Source organism: Protopterus annectens, chromosome 3.part1 (assembly GCF_019279795.1).
Source record: "Protopterus annectens isolate FY-2018-M chromosome 3.part1, PAN1.0, whole genome shotgun sequence".
In the NCBI taxonomy this organism is placed as follows: domain Eukaryota; kingdom Metazoa; phylum Chordata; order Ceratodontiformes; family Protopteridae; genus Protopterus; species Protopterus annectens.
In genome coordinates, this window is record NC_056732.1 from 743,185,972 (window position 1) to 743,203,964 (window position 17,993).

Consider the following 17,993-nt stretch of genomic DNA (forward strand, 5'->3'; position numbering starts at 1 on the left):
AAATGTCAGTGTGCTGCCAGAAATGTAGGGAGCTGTTAACATATAACTGATACTTTAACCTGAACATATCTAGATAATTATATGAAAGTAGATCTGTCAGTGTACCATCTTAGCAGAAGTGTGTGTGAGCAACTCTCAAAATATGCTGCAGTAACATCTGCATCTTGGACAGTTTGTATGTAAGATACAGCTCATGTATATAATGATCTAGCAAAATCCAATTGCACAATATAAGGTCATTGGGTAGTGTAATAATACATGTAAGGGACATATAACTGCAGTTAATAGGAATGTAGTGAAAACTAGAAGGATATATAATTTGTTAATTGAGCTATATTTTCCCACTCTACTGTATGTGCATAAAAAATGCAATTCCACACCTCAATCGGCATGTCTAATCTCAAAACATTTGTTGAGACATATGTCCTATTGGTTTATAAATATTTGCTTTTATTTCTATGCATGTGCCCTGTTAAAATACCACAATATTGGTGGCCTGTTTCCATCAATTCAACCTGCATGCTGTTGTAATGTCCACTACTGTTCTACATATGCATGTGTTATGCTTGCTTTTCAACTGTTGAAAATCTGGTGTGTTGATTAAATGGAAATACTTCTGCATGCTGCTATAACTAATTGGGAATGCTGTTGACTGTTACTAACCCATATCTTTATTAAACTCTCCAAAACATAGTTTGTATGGGAAGGACGGTCCCAGCTGACCCACCTGGCCCACCTCATCTGGCCATGGCACCTGGCACCAGCAGATCTGGGGCCCAGCCTGGGACCTCCTCCTCCATTGGCCCTGTGCCACCTTCAGGTGGAAGCACTGCAGGGGATGGGGCTCGACCCCCCCATGCATGCGTGGGCGGAGGAGCACCTATCACCCTTTGAATGGTCTGGGCTGTGGTGCGTAGAGAGATTGAACGTTCTGTTGCAGAACCTCTATGCCAGCTTGAGGCCCGAGTGGCTCAAATCCCGGGGCAGCCTGCCCCTCCTACACAGCCCCAAGCACAGCCACCCTCTGGCCCGTGAAGGTGCAGTGGTGACTGCCCATGGGTGGGGACCTCAGTCCCACTGTTTCCATCTGGGGGCTCATGGGCTTGCGATTTCCAAACATCCCTCCCCGTCAAAGGTGTTCACCCACCACATGTGTCATATACCGCCCCTGTATGAGTCTTGTTTGTCTTGTCTGTTTACCTCCCCAACCTACCTCCCCAAATATACCTACTTCCCTTACCCCACATTCCCCTCGCACCTGAAAAAAAAAAGAAAAGGGCAATCTACTCCCAAAAAAAAAAAAATTACGTCCCATACAGAGATACCCATTTTGCACACATGTCCACTGGACACATGAAATGTTATTTAATTGGCATTACAACATACTTTGTTGTCCTCACCCCCCTCTCTCAGGGGTTGAAGGGTTCATATCTACCTCCAAATTTATTGCATATGCACAGCTGTTGCTGTTGAAGAAATGGGCAGCTATGGACCTTCCCTACACCGATCCTGCACATCACCACTTTCCTATCTCCCCATTGTTCTTTTCTTTCAAAGAAATTAGTGTGGGGGTGAGCAGGAGTAAGCACTATTAAGCAGTAGTGAGCAGGTTTGCATGGGTTTGCACTTGTTTACACTTGGCTAAGCAATGCACAGCAATGTGTAAAGCAGCGCAAACCCGCTTACAATTGCTTAAAAGTGCTTTAGTCACTCTGTATGTGAGGGCCTTTGTTCTGCTCAGGAACAAAATAAAACATCTCTGTAAGTTTCGAACCCCGGACCTTGCACACACTACACAACATGAAGTACCAATAAGCCATGGTAGATATACATCAAGTCGGTGCTTAAATAATTATATCATGCATCAGAATGAGTGAATGTAAAGGAAAATTAGGAATACCATACCACACAACTTGTTCTGTGGATGTTGACCAACAGTTGTTGTGGGATTACATTACATGACTGTGATAAGAGAAGCAGCCATTCTAGCAGGAAATAATGTTACACCATCACTTTACAACCCAACACAGTATCACAGCAGGACAAACACTGGCATATCTGTTTAGGGCAGAGGCCATACCTCCCAACTGTTCCTAATTTTCAGGGATGTCCCTGATTTTGACACAAATTTTAGCTCTGTCCCTCTGAATCCCTCCTAAAACTACTGACTTTGGGCAGAAAAGTGGTGAATTACACTTAATGAATAATGACAATAATTAAGAGTTAGACACTTCTTTTATTTCAGAAAAGGTGTATTAGTTGATATGCTCTGATTCTCTCAATGTTTCAACTTAATGGCACTGATATTTTAAAGGTGTCCCTGATTGTCCCTGACTTTTTCTTGACTTTTCCCTGAGTCTGTTCAAATATGTACCTGATTGGTTGAGAGGTCTGGCAGAGGCAGAAACACAGTGGCATATTAGACTTTCTGCTGTTGCACACTGTGCAAATAGCTTTAGAAGGAGTTTCGGAAGCATACCCTTATGTAGGAATACAACACTGAAATACAAATGGATGTAGCCATGTACTGGTAGCAACCAACTGTAAGAATACCATTGCTCTATTGCTGAACATATCTGTGTGGTGCACAGACAAAAAATAACAGGCTATTCTCTGGCTATCATGTGGATAGGTCCACAGTTGGGAGTTACGCAGACAGACTACTTGCCTTGATAAACTAACATGTACACAGCAACCTTATAAGTCCAGCAAGATAAAAACCACACAATACTACTTATGTTCTCTGTATTTCTGCAACCCTACCCAAATGTAGAATATACCTGTGTGTGCAGGGTCTACCAAGGATGTAGGTAAGCATACTCACAGTACTGAAATGTGTCCAGTTTTTCTGAGCAGCTTGTGCTAATGTCAACACTAAAAAAGCACAAACTGTTTAGAACTGAGTAAATAAATATTCACAGTATAGCAGTTCACAAACAATTCTTGTGTCAAAGGAATACATCTCTATAACTAGCTTTGTATGGCAGTTAATTGTAACAGTTGAAAAGAAAGTACATCTTTCCATGTATCTTGAGGTAGCATTTTGAGGGGTGAGTACATTTCTACACTGACAAGTGGGTACTGGAAGCAGCAACATTAGGTCTGAGTACAAAATGTAAATCTCTGGCTACACCCCTGGCTTCTGATATAAGAACTATACCAACCTTCTGTCTTAAACAATGATGTCCACACCAAACAAGGATGATCTCCATCTTGGAAAGCTGAAAGGGCCACACCTGCATGAGTCAGCAATTTATAGTACTGGGTTGCTATGACAGTGATTACTGCAATTAGTACAGAGCAGGCTGCATGCAATTACCAAATGGTGGCCACTAATTGGTGCAGAGGCCATCACATGCTCATGTGCAAATTCCTACAAAAGCAGGCTGCAATCTCTGCCAACAAACTCAGTCACTCTGTTGCAGAGACTGACAGAGAGAGAGACAGAGAGGGAGAGACAGAGAAAAGGAAAAATAAATATTACCAAATTATACAAAGGAAAGGTATGTGACACATATGTATTTACTGGCATGTAGTAGATGTTATTGAAGAATAGTCTACATAATGTGAAACATTCATATGTGGCAGCAGTACTTCTTTATGCACAGATATTCTGCTTAACTACTACTATGGACAATACTGTGTGTACCTGTGGGCAGTGGGACATACCTGTGAAATGTGTAGCTCAGCATTAAATGTCAAAGATCTGATCCATGTTATCTGTGTTCTGTACAGTAGTGTGGCCAATGGCTGTTGGGGGGATTAGCGCCGACATTATATAAACATGGGTGTGACAGAACAACACATGCATGATAGTCATATTAAAGTGTAGCTTAGCACTGGCAACTGCTGTAGCAGTCTAGTATGCTTATCTAGCATCTGTTGCCATATATAACCCCCAATGTTAGTCTGTGTTCATATGTGACACCTGTTTGTGTTGCAGCAAGGCCCAACAGTTCAGCTGTGAGGTCCAGGGACTTAACAACAGTGTGGACCATGTGTGTGTATGCCACACACATACGGAGAAATATATATGTGTCATATATATTCACATCTGTATATGTGCATAGAGTGGGGACATATTGCAACTGTTTGTGAAGGGGGGAGATATATATGCTGGTGAAGGTTTGTATGCGCATATTTGTATGTAGGTTTTAGTATGTGACAAACAAGACAGCATACAGTGTTGGTATATGACATATTGTCATTAAACACTGTGGGTGGTTTGTTCAGTTTGCAATGTTGAAGCCAGTAATGCCTGCTAAAGCTACCTGGGCTGTGAACACCTTCAATGCATTTATCCCAAGACTTTGCGGTTTTATTACATTACTGTACACCTTACATCCTTTGTATAATTGATATTCTCACTATGAAAGGTGAAATGTATATGTGCCTACATATATAGGTATATGTAGACAAATGGATGTGTATATGTATATATACAAACATATATATATATATATATATATATATATATATATATATATATATATATATATATATATATACTCATACACACCTACATCTACTTGTTGCAATAGATTCTCTGTACTGTTGACTGACTGTGATGGTCAATATGTTTGTGAACACGTCAAAGATATGTATCTGTGGGATAGCTTAGTGGGAAACTGTTTATGTTATGGTATTATGGGTCCTTGCTTTGATCCTAGCAAAAGCTGTGTATTCTGTTGCTAGGCAGAACAAGTGCAGTGTGATTAAGTCCCTTGGTTTTAACTAGGGTGTGTCATTGGAGGCTAAAGTACTACATCTATGATTATTGATTGGTACCGATGTTGAATGCAAATCCTGTGTGCACCATAGTACTAATTGAAGCTCTGGGCCTGTACAGCAAAGTATGGTGTATGTCCAGATTGCTTGCATCCACTGTTTTGTGTGGTCCCTGTATTCATCACAGATTACATTTCTCAAGATTAAGGTTGTGTAAGTACTGACATACAGTACTGTATAGTACACACTGAAAGCTTATCTGGGTGGTCATACCTTTGCGTCCTGTAATTATGTCTGATGTGTGTGTGTGGGTACGTCTGTAACATGTCCTTTGACATATGTGTGGTAATACATATAACTGCGTATCTAACAACATTCATAGTGTACTACAGCAGTATGTGACCTATATTCCCAATTGTGCGCATATTTTGTCCACGGGTTTGGCATTAACAAGTTGTGTGGTATAATAGTAATACATTTATTGGACCTTACACTGATTGTGATGGATGATATATTTCTTTACACATTAGCTTGATGTATATCTGCTGTGGCTAGGTGGTGCATCGTGTTGCATACAGTGTGCCAGGTACTCTTGTATAGTCTTATATAGTGATTTTATTTTGTTGCTGTGCAGAACATGGCTCATTAGATAGAGAGTGAGCAAGGCACTTTCAAGCAGTTGTGGGGTGAGCAGTGATAAGTGGCAGTTACAGTGTTTCACTCGCGGTTAGCTTATAGGTTGCTATATATGGCAGTTCAGTGATATCTGTACTGTATAATGTTAAATGTGCCATATGACTTGCTCAGACATATTTTTGTATTTATGTCTTCCATGGATCATGGCCCACCACAGGAACCCGAGTTAAAGTAGTGCTGAAGATGATATCATTGCTAGCAGTATGATTCAGCACTACCATTTCATGTTCTCATGAACCAGCCAGGACCAGCAGGAGCATACTTCAATGTGGCAAGTTGTTGTCCGCAGGGTCAATGAGGTAGACCTGCATAACCGGACATATGATCTTCTCAGACATGTCCGTCAGCGTGCCGCTGATGTGTGTAGACAACAGCTTGCAACAGGGGGGTGGTGTTAATATCCATCCTCCCCCCACGCCAGAGCAGAGGAGCTGCTCAGGAGCCTGGTGGCACCCGCCCAACAACAACAGCAGCAAACATACACCATGATGGAGGTTGGAGACACCCAGCAAGCACACGTGGAGCATGCAGGTAACATGGCATATCTGTAGACTACTGTTATCTGTATTGGTAGATCATGCATATGTGAGATGTGGAGTGTGTCATTCAAAGATGTGGAGCCTGTTGTTGTGCATTACTGATCATTTGGAACATAATCTGTAGCCCTGGGACTGTAAACTATTGTTGTACTGCAAGATTGCAAACAGTAGCAATGCCACAGTTGTGGCCACTGACAAACTGTCTCATCTCTATGTAGGTACCTCTGGTGTGACATCAAGGCAGTGGACAGATGCTGGTGAGTGTGTTCTACATTTATTATTGTAAATAAAAAGTGCATGTCATAGTTAAGGTGTAGGCCATGCACACATGTAACACACCTACCCATAATGCATGCTGTGCATGTTTAGTGTAAGATCACGCACATATCACTAATGTGATTAGCTGCCTCAAACACATGCAATACCCAGAAAATCTCAAACAAATGTGGCTAGACTGTGGTGACCATTGGATAGGCACAGTTGTTACTCAGCATGCACATAACATACACATATATGTCATACACAGAGCATTTTAACATGCTACACATAAATGATTCCCAAACCCTCTGTAAAGACACACTCCAGTATCCAAAATCTCATCCACACATTGCACATAATATACCTGAGGGGTAGAGGTCTATCCTGGGGCATTTAAACACTCTGCAACACACTACACATTCATGTCAGGGAATGCTCCTTATTGGCCTCCTTACAAACTCATGTAACAACTGGTTGTGAAATGGTGAATTTAGCCAAGGTAGTACAGTTCTGGCACAGCATGATTAGTGCTGGTTTGTGAAACATTTGTAGCCTTGAGTGACCACCTGATGCTTCATGAAGATGGCCTATGGTACTATACCCCATCCAGTTATTGTAACCACAGTACTACAAATAGCTGTCATTGCTACACACCATAATGATGCATGTGTGCACACATATGCACCTCTAAACAGTATGCATACCAATCACCATTTGCATAACTGACACATATATGTCTTGTGATGCTATTGAGTGGCTAGTTTATATGACACATATTGGGTATGTGCAGTGTTTAAATATGCAGTTGTGTTTTAGCATGCCATGTCATGGATGAGACTGGCATGTCCAGAATATGATCTACACTCACCATAAGTACCGTACATTGGGTATGTCGCCGAATGGTATTCCATCAATTATTCATGCACCACTAATGATTTTGTGTGAATACTCATCATGCATGTGCTAAAAATGTGTCCACAGTTATTTGCTAAAGACACAGAGGCTGTAATCAGCATCGGATACCTATCTGACACACAGATACACATCCAACAATGGTATGTACACTTGTGAGTTATGGTGCACAGTACATCACAGGGTTATGAATACCTGCACAGCAATGTTGTGTCCATGTATGCATTGTGTTCCAGGTGGATGGTCATCACCTAATAAAACACATGCATCAAAGCCATGTATACTGTTAGTAACAAGGACTGACTACACTTGCACTGCATGCTGTTGAGCAACACATGTCCTGCATGCTGGAATGTGTGATATGACTGTTTTGCTTGTGATACTGTACCCCACCATCACCTGCTATTGTGTATGTTCTGTGATTGCTGGTGTTGTATGTGTCTGCTTTCGGGAGGAGTGTAATTTTGTGTGTGTGCATGTGTGCATGTGTGCATGTGCATGTGTGCATGTGTGCATGTGTGCATGCGTGCATGTGTGTATGTGTGTATGTGTGCAAGTGCGCATGTGTGCATGTGTGCAAGTGTGCATGTGTGGATGCATGCATGTGGTCTGAAGTCATGTTCAGGTCTTAAAGTGTGTTTCCTGTTTTCCTCTCACAGTTGGTGAGGTGGGGCTGGTTCAGTACAGCAGGGAACCTGATGTCACTGAGACAGACAGTGATCATGAGGATAGGTGTGTTGAGGCACAGGCCGGTTTGTCAGGGTCTGTTGTTGGGCCACCAATTGACAATACACAAGTCTCCACCCCATCCATGCACACAGTCATACTGCCTGTACATCCATCATCACCATTGCCCTTATCTGAGGGACAGTGTACGGTTGGCACTGGCCAGGACAGTGTGGTATCTATGGCACATGATTCAGGACACAGCAGCCATAGCCAGATGTCTGGAATGGTACCACATAGGCAGATGCCCAGGGGTTCTCGTCAGAGCACTGCTGGCCATCATGCCCCTGGTGGATGTACCACACCTCTTTCTACCACACGCATGTTCCAGACTGTCATGGAGGCACAGACATGAATGGAGCAGTACACCAGACAGGGGCTAAGGGCACACAGGGCTCATTACACCTCTATAAATAACAGTATCCGTGACCTAGCAGGTGCCATACGTAACTACACTGAGGTCATTGATAGACATTGGGGTGAGACATTGGATGTCCTCCACAATGTCATGTCCATGTGTCAGGACAGTGCAGGATGTTTGAGATGTTGACATGGACGTATGCCAGCAACATCACCAGCTGGAGGTCACCGTAGACATCCAGCAAGTCACAGCCGCTCCTGTAGTGCCAATACCAGCCCCAGCAATGTTGGGGGGGTGCTGTCCATAGACCAACCTAGCAGACCGCATGCACGTGGCTCTGTCCAGTTCCAGCAGGGACCTGGATCCAGTGGACATGTCAACCTCTTCGGATAGTATCCAATCTGGATTAGTACCTGATACTGTTTGTAGCACCCTTGCCAGGCACAGGTTCCGTATCCATGGCCAGAGACGGTGATCTGTAAAGCCTGCCAGGTACAGTATGTAGCTGTCTCACAAATCCCTGTATATGGCAGCCACATGGTGGAACTGTGTGCATGCAGACACACACACATAAACCAGAAACCTAGGGCAAACACATACCTGCACACATGACATCAACATTGGCCCATAACAGTACTCATGGCCCTCATACACACACTCACACACACACATGTCGATTGTATGGCTCAGTGTAGGCCTCTGGCAAACCAACAACACACCCTGTGCATATGATGAAACCTGTGCCACCTCCTGTCATCTGTAACATTGATGCAGGAACAGGCTAACATGGTGCTGATGCACAGGGTGACTTTAATAAAGTATAGCAATGGTTGGATGTGTAGCATGTTGTCAGCAGTAAAGTGTAATGATATGCTTGAAGGTGGCTGAGCAGCCATGATGCATTAAAGCTGTAATTATCAATGTTTTATTGTTTTCACTAGTGTTTATTCCAATTGTGCTTTGTTTGCCCATGTGCCACTTGGCTGATGTGTGTAGTTGTGTCAGCATGTGTTATACAGTGGACAGTAAGAGTGGGGTGTGTGCAAAACATGTTTGCAGGTATCCATTTGTGAACATGGTGGAGGTGCACTGTCTGCATGTACATGCATACTGGACACATGGGCAGGGTGACATGCCCTGTATTGGCCAGTGTTAAAACTCCATAGTTTCTATTGGTGGCCAGTATGCATTGTACTACACACATTTTGGAACTTGAGTACGCATGTGTGTGTATGACATGGGTTGACACTGTGCTGTGGGTGATGCTGTTATTGCTATCTGTCATTGGTTTGCATTACTAAGGTTAACACTGTCGCAGCTGCATAATCCTTTAGTAATGCACACTGTTCACCTACAGGGTTGCATGGACCATGCTATCACAAACACAGGAAATTTTCATTTATACAGTAAAAATGTATTAGTCTCATGGACCCCTGCCATAAACTAAATATATAATAGAAGGTGTGAAGCTGTACCAAAAAAGAGTTACATACCAAGAAGGGATAACATCTCTGGTCAGTATCATTGGGAAAATAGAAGCCCTCATTAAACATACAAGGCAAGCTTCAAAATACAAAATGGCAAGGATTCCAAAGACAACACTAAAGCTTTCTTTAGTGTTGTTTATAATCTACAAGGGAAATCTCAGGTCGGGTCACAGTTAATGTAAATGTTAACAAAGTGCACTTATCTGACTGACATTACCAATTTTTTGTCAGACAGTTTGAATGCGGATTTCACCACCCTGCCGTTACACAAGGGCCACATTTCCAGACCTGAAGAATGTAAAACCTGATGATTCACAGACACTCTAGTTAAAACATCAAAACATCTTTACCAAATTCCAAACCACAATGGCAATGGTACTGGACAGTGTCCCTGGCTGTGTCATACATAAGCTGACATATGAAGTTACCACTCACCTAAACACTCTGTCCAGATGCTGCCTCTATACAGGTTACATACTTGTGGAATGATGCACGGTAATGGTGTTCACAGTCCACAAGGGTTGAGCTACAACGTCTTCTTCTTCTTCTCTTTTCGGATGCTCCCATTAGGGGTCACCACAGTAGATTATCTGTTTCCATTTCTTCCTGCCCTCTTCATCTTGAGCTATCACACCATCAACCTGCATTGTCTTCTCTCACCACAGCCATAAACCTCATCTTAGGCATTCCTCTTTTCCTGTTACCTGGCGGCTTCATCCTTAGCATCTATTTCACAATATACTCTGCATCCCTACTCAGCACATGTACAAACCAACTTAATCCTGCCTATCTGGCTTGGTCTACTAACCTTCAAACCTGGGATGACCCTCTAATATACTTATTCCTAATCCTGTCCACCCCCATCACACCCAGTGCAAATGTTAACATAAATTGATTAAGGGTAGAACTACAACAGATCCTGGAAACTCTCACCCTATAAGCCAGACAAATGTTATCTGGAAGGCTATGGAGCACAGCATTATGGAACTCATTAACAGAGACATTATGAACCTGCAAACACTGCACCATACCCACTTAGGTTTTCTAAAGGCCAGATCATGGCTCCTACACCTAGTAGACTTCAAGCCAGTTAACAAGGCTATAGGTGAGAGAGGTGAGGTCCACACAGCCAAGCTATAGCTCACCAGCAGTTCATACCCATCCCACATTCTGGTATTATACATAACCTAAACAGACTGACCGTAAACGATTGTTAGATGATGGGTTGACAACTGACACACAGATGTAGGACACACAGTAACATTTGCAGCCTCAATGTACAATTCTATGCCAGTAACAAGTATTCACCTGCACTCAGTCCTGGGACTGGCATATAGCTTTCTTAGGTACAAGCAAACACAGTAGGGATATGTCTGCCCACTTTTGATGAAAATGCATACTGTGGGCTATACTTTATTATCCAGATGACACACACATCCTCCAAAGGGTATCATAGAGACAGATACCTGGTGTCAAACTCATGCTGTAAAGCTATAAGCCAAAGAAAGCATAGTTATCCACTTTTAGAAAACAAAGTATCCCCAGAGTACCACATAGGTAGTAGCCCCCAAAATGTGGAACGGGTACTAATGTATACATAAAGCCATGTGTTTAGTCATCTCTCCTTTGATAATCACATTACCAAAGGGTTTTGTAAATCCCTCTGTAGAGCACATAAGCAATAATCGGTTTGCATGCAGATCCACAGAGGTTGTTGCACACCTATAATGATTATTCATCTTTGCCAGACTTTGCTTGCTTTGGAACAGGATTCAAATATACCTCAAGCATAAACCATCACTCACACTCTTCAATAGAAACCTTTATGAGTGGATGTGAAACAGAAGATGTAGCCCAGGGATCACTGCCGTGGCTAAGCTTGTCACAAGCATACAGAAGTGACCTAAGGTCTGGAAAGCAGCAGCACGAGCTGGCAAAGATAACAGATACTTTCATGGAGAAAGCAGAGTATCCACCAAGAAATAATTGAGGTCACATGTATGTATATGGCTTTACCCCACCGCTACCTTACATGTGTAATGCACATACAGTTGTCATTGTGATATGTCATACACTAGAAAAATCAAAATCACTAAACATTGACCAACAGTGTCACACACTTGGAACACACAGTCAGCAAGTGCGAAATTCAAACTCCTTTCTAACTACATTATCATACTACAGCAGTATACATTTACACGACACACTATACACATTACGAGGATTTCACTTTTCCACAGGTATATTTTTAGGATGGTGACATCATCAGACTTCACAAAGATGACTATACCACTTTTAAGGGGTGTGAATAGTCTCCAAAATGGTTGCTTTTCCTCAGGGAAACACACACACACTCACAAGAATCAAACCCCTACTTGACTACATTATGACACTATAGTAGTATGCATTTACACAACACACTATACACATTACAGGGATTTTATATTTCCACAGGTATATTTGTAGGATGGTGACATCATCAGACTTGACAAAGATGAGTATACCACTTTTAAGGGGTGTGAGTAGTCTCCAAAAAGTTATTTTTGCTCCATGAGAGCACACACACTCAGCAAGTGCTGGAATCAAACCCCTACTTAACTATATTATGATACTACAGTTATATACATTTACACAATGCGCTATACACATTACTGATATTTCACTTTTCCACGGGTGTATTTGTAGGATGGTGACATCATCAGACTTGACAAAAATGAGTATACCACTTTTAAGGGGTATGAGTAGTCTCCAAAAAAGTTGCTCATTCCCAAGGAGACACACACTTACACAGTTGACAAGTGCAGGATTCAAACCCCTACCTAACAATACTACAGCAGTACACATTTACATAACATGTTCTACAGATTACTAGGATTTCACCTTTCCACAGGTATATTTGTAAGATGGTGACATCATCAGACTTGACAAAGATGAGTATACCACTTTTAAGGGGTGTGAGTAGTCTCCAAAAAGGTTGCTCCCTCCCCAGGGAGAGACAGACACACACACAGTTGGCAAGTGCGGAGTTCTTAATCCAAACTAAGTACGTCTTTACACTTCAGCAATCAATATGGAGTTACAGGGTGCAATACAGACATTACTTGCTGACAGTTTGCCCAAAGGTTTTTTTCACATTTGCTAACCTCAGCAGGCCTATCATACTAGGTGTATTGTGAGTGTATTGTATGCATAGGCCATGACCATATCATATATGGGTTGATGCACCACATGCTGGCACACTCAGGGTCAAACCGGTGGCTAAGCTCTGTCAACCCAATACTGGACAGTACAGTCAAGAGGAATAGGGTCATACGACCACAGCACCAACAGTCTCACATAGACCTACAATAAAAGCACCAGCAAAATACACACATAAATACACATTACCATACTCAGAGAATACAAATATTAATCTGTAAAAGAGAGAGTGCCCTCCTAAGCAGACAAGCAAGCAACATGCACCTCCAAGCACATGCCAGAAAACACATAATACACCAAAGCAGTGTGCCTCACAACAGGTCCTAAGGCAAAACAATATACCCAACACACTAGTAATAGGTGACTCCATAGTCAGGCACACAGATGTTCCACTCACTCGGCTGGACAAGGGGAAGGTTATTGTCAGTTGCCTGTCAGGTGCTATGATCCGCCACATAACAAAAGCACTTACATCACTCCAGAACAGGTACATATATGACGTGTTCTTTGTGCATGTCAGTGTGAATGATCTGAGACATACCTCCCAGGACAACATGACAAGAGATAAATAGTAGCTCTATGATCATGTAACCCAGGCTGGTATGACCCTGACCTTGAGTAGCATCTTACCTTCACCTACATGATACTACAGTATAACAGAAAGATGATAAACTTCAACAATTGGCTGAGCTTCTGGTGTCATTCAAAGGGAATCCAGTCTCTGTCTGCTTGTGATGACATGATAGACGAGCCTTGTTGCTTCGCTAGAGATGTTTTTTACCTGTCACCCCTATGCTTCTGAATACTGGCCATGGCTCTTGCTGTCCCCATATTACCTTTTTTAGGCAAGGCTAAAAGGTTCATAGGTTCATAGGTAGGTATTAGGCTATCGGCCCTGGGGACTATACAAGCCCAGCCAAAACGGTACCCTGGCTTTTGCCACCCAAGAAATATATTTTCCTGCGCCACTGTCCAGCAGAGACACAGAAGTGATCCCAGGGGTGAACTTCCTATTTCCCATCCAGTCATCAAGATTTTTCTTGAAGAGTGCTAATGAGGAGCTTTGTTTGATATAGACAGGTAGTTTATTCTGGAGTATGGGAAGTCTCTGGGACAGGAATCTATCCCTCTGGCATGTTCTATTTATTGTGATGACAAGGTTTAGGTCCCTAGAGTGTGTAGCTCGGAGGGATTGGGATTTCTTTAAGTGGAGCATGTCCAACAGCTCTGGGTAGGAAATAGCTTTGTATGTTAGGCAGAGATCATCTCTGAGTAGGCGATATGCAATAGAGTAAAGCTGGAGTTTTTTGAGACGGTCTGTGTAGGACATGTGTTTGAAGCCGGTAATCCTCTTTGTGAGGTATTTCTGCGGCTTTTCCAGTTGTTGTAGATGTCTTGTGAGGTACATACCAAAAGGGGCGTTGTACTCTATAATGGATCTAATGAGTGATGAGTAGAGGGGAACAATGACCTCTTTGTTTCAGCTTGAGAAACCTTTTGTGATGAGGTGTAGAAGGATTTCCTGACTACTGTGGCTATGTGATTATCAAAAGAGAGACTACTGTCCACCTGTGTCCCAAGGTCTCTTATCACACTTTTGGTTTTAAGTATACTACCAGCTATGTTGTAGTTCATGGGTACAGAGTATTTACCAAAGGGGATGACAATGCACTTTTTGGCATTGAGCTTGAGGCCATGGCTTTAACACCAGGCATCTGTCTCAGTGAGGCCCTTCTGTAGGATTTCCACATTGTTAGTAGTTTCGATTATGGCTCCTAGTTTGCAGTCATCTGCGAACTTCATTAGCCAAAGACCTTCTGTGTTATCCTGTACTTCAGAGAAGTAGATACCAAAAAGGACAGGACCCAGGACTGAACCCTGTGGTACTCCACTTGTCACTGGTCTGAAGTCGTATTTGGAGTCTGCTACTTTCACAGTGTGGGTTCTGTCAGTGAGCCAGTTGGCAATGCATCTTGTGACATAGGGATTTATACCTAGTTGAGTGAGTTTATCTATAATTCCAGAGTGGGGGGTGGTGTCGAAAACCTTGGCAAGTTCTAGATAGGCTGTGTGAACCACCGTACCCTTGTCTACAGCTTTGGTGACTGCTTCAAAGAAGTCTATCAAATTTAGGAGACATGATCTGCCTTTTACAAATTCATACTGGTTGTGGTCCAGAGTTTGGAGATTACCAATGTCTTTGTTTATAAGTTCCATGATGATACATTCCATGGCCTTGCAGACCAGGCTCATCAGGCTAATGGGGCTCTAGTTCCCAGGGTCCGTGGTGGCTCCCCCCTTGTGTAGTGGGATAACCATCGCTGTGCACCATTCAGCAGGCACAAAGCCTGAGGTGAGGCTATGATTGAACATGGTACTTAGGTGTGGTGTCAGTTCATTCTGTAGTTCATGTAGAATGCAGCCTGGGATGTTGTCTGGTCCCATGGATGCTGTGTTCCTGGCTTTGGAGAGTGTGGTTTTTACCTGTGCAGCCGTGATTACAGGAACTTTGCATTCTTCCGGTATAGAGACGGGCTCTTTCATGGGTGAGAGGGTGGTAAAGTTAGCACTGAACCTATCTGCCAGGATGTTGGCAATATCAGTTGGGTCTGTATATTTAGTGTCATTGTGCTGTAACTCAGAGCAGATCTGAGTGCTGGCATTGAGATTCTTGACATAGCTATAGAATGCTTTGTGGTTGTCTTTAGAATCAGTGGCGATTTTGTTTTCATAACTAGCTTTGGAGGATTTTATCAGGGATTGCAGCTTCTTACTGAGGCTGACCAGGGAGCTCCTCCACTCAAGGGTTTTACCCTCTTGTACAACAGTTTCTTCCTTCTGTTGTACAGTTTGTTTATGGCAGGGGACTACCAGATGGACTTCCTTTTTTTGGATGATAGCGTCTTGGTTCTGTTTGGGATAGCACGATCAATGCACTCATGTAAGTGCTTATAAAGTGCAATTGTGTAGGATTCAGTAGTCATAACTGTATTGTCCATCTGCATGGGTGTCATGAAGTTCACCACTTCTGTCTTAAGAAGCATGAAGTTGGCTTTGGAGAAATTTTTTAACATGGTTTCCTTAATGGGGGTGGGGGCAGAATGTGGATATGTAGGGTAATTAGCTTATGGTCAGATTGGACCAATGAGGCGTTGACTTCAGGTGTGGAACACCGGTCACTCAAGACAAACCAAACCCTGTAACCAACACAGATAACCACAAAGTGAGCTAAATGCTACTCATTGCCAGAAGTCTCAGCCTCCAAATGCACACACTCGAGGCACTTCTCAGTGTGGAGAATATTGATATCTGTGCAGTAACAGAAACCTAGTTCAAGGCTCCAGAGAGCACACCAGCACTACCAGGATACTACTCATTCCATACCTTCCAGCTTCAGAACCTGGATCATAGCACATAGGGTGAGTATGTATCCATATTCATCAAGGATACCTACACCTCTCTCTACATCCTCTCTACAGGATATGTGCCCATAGAATGTTGCACAGCAAAGTTCTTCTCACTCCACAGGGGTGGGGCCACAAAAGACCCTTGGCATTCCCGCTCTATGAGCCTGACAAGTCTGATCTGCAAGGCAATGGAGTTAATCATAATGGAAGTCAACAATAAAGACATTGGGAACCTTCACACAGTTGAGCACACCCAGTTTGGCTTCGTCAAATGCAGATCACGCCTCCAAAACTTGGTAGATTTCTTTGAGACAGTTACCCAGGCTACATATGGTTGAAAGGAGTTCCACACACCCAACCTATACCTCACTATGGCCTTTGACACCATTCCTCAGTCAGGTATCATAGATGAACTCACCAACCTGGCCATAAATCCATGCATCACAAGATGAATTGCAACCTGGTTCACAGATAGATCCCACAAATTAAGAGTTGCTGGCTACATGTCAGACTCTAAACCGGTAACAACTGGTGTCCCCCAGGGTTCAGTCCTGGGGCCCCTCCTGTTTGGTATAGACTTCTCAGAAGTACATGCCAACACAGGAGGGTTGTGGTTGACTAAGTTTGCTAGGAACTGTAAAGTGTTTGCCATAATAGATTCCCTGGATGACACAAATATTCTCCAGAAGGGACTCTATGAGACAGATGTGTGGTGTCAGAATCATGGCTTCAAGCTCAATGTGAAAGAATGCATAGTAATCCCCTTTGGGGAAAACAAAGTACCCACAAACTACCACATAGGTGTTATCCCCCCTAAAAACTGACAAGGTAATAAAGGATCTGTGAACACAAGTAGATAGTCATCTTTCCTTTGACAACCATGTTGCCAAAGTGATTAGGAGATCCTATGTGGTCCACCTAATCAACAAAGGGTTTGCATCAGGATCAAACGAGGTGGTGGCGGCCCTCTACTCTTAAGTCATCAGACCCATCATTGAGTACAATGCACCATTTTGGATGTACTCAACTAAGCATATCCAGCAGCTGGAGAGACCACAGAGGTACCTCACTAAGAGGATTACTGGCCTCAAACAGTTGTGTTATGCAACACAACTGGCAAAACTAAATCTGTTCTCCGTTGCATACCGCCTACTCAGAGGCACACTCTGCCTAACAAACAGAGCCATGTCCAACACATAACTGTTGAACATGCTCCATTTAAGGATAACAAAATTGAGTCGCACTACACACTCCAGGGATATGAACCTCATCACAACAATGAATACAACATGCTGGTGGGATAGAGTACCATCCCAGACACTTGCCTTACTGTGGAACAGAGTCCCAATGTACATCATTCAGAGCCCCTCGCTGACATTCTTCAATAGGAACCTTGATGAATGGATGGGAAACAGACAATTCACGCCAGGCATCACATCAGCAGCACCATTAGAAAGGGGCTTAGGGTACTAACTATTAGAACTAGGGCTTAGGAGACTAACCAATGGGGTGGTGAAAGCTGCACAACTTGCCTAGGCTAATATATGCCTTCGTGAAGATAGTCTACTACATACCTATCAGCCTATGTGACAGGTACATGTTTACAGATAGTAGATGTGTACTTCATTGTACAGTCATTTTGTACAGCAGGAAAATGCACCACATACACTGTAATGCTTAC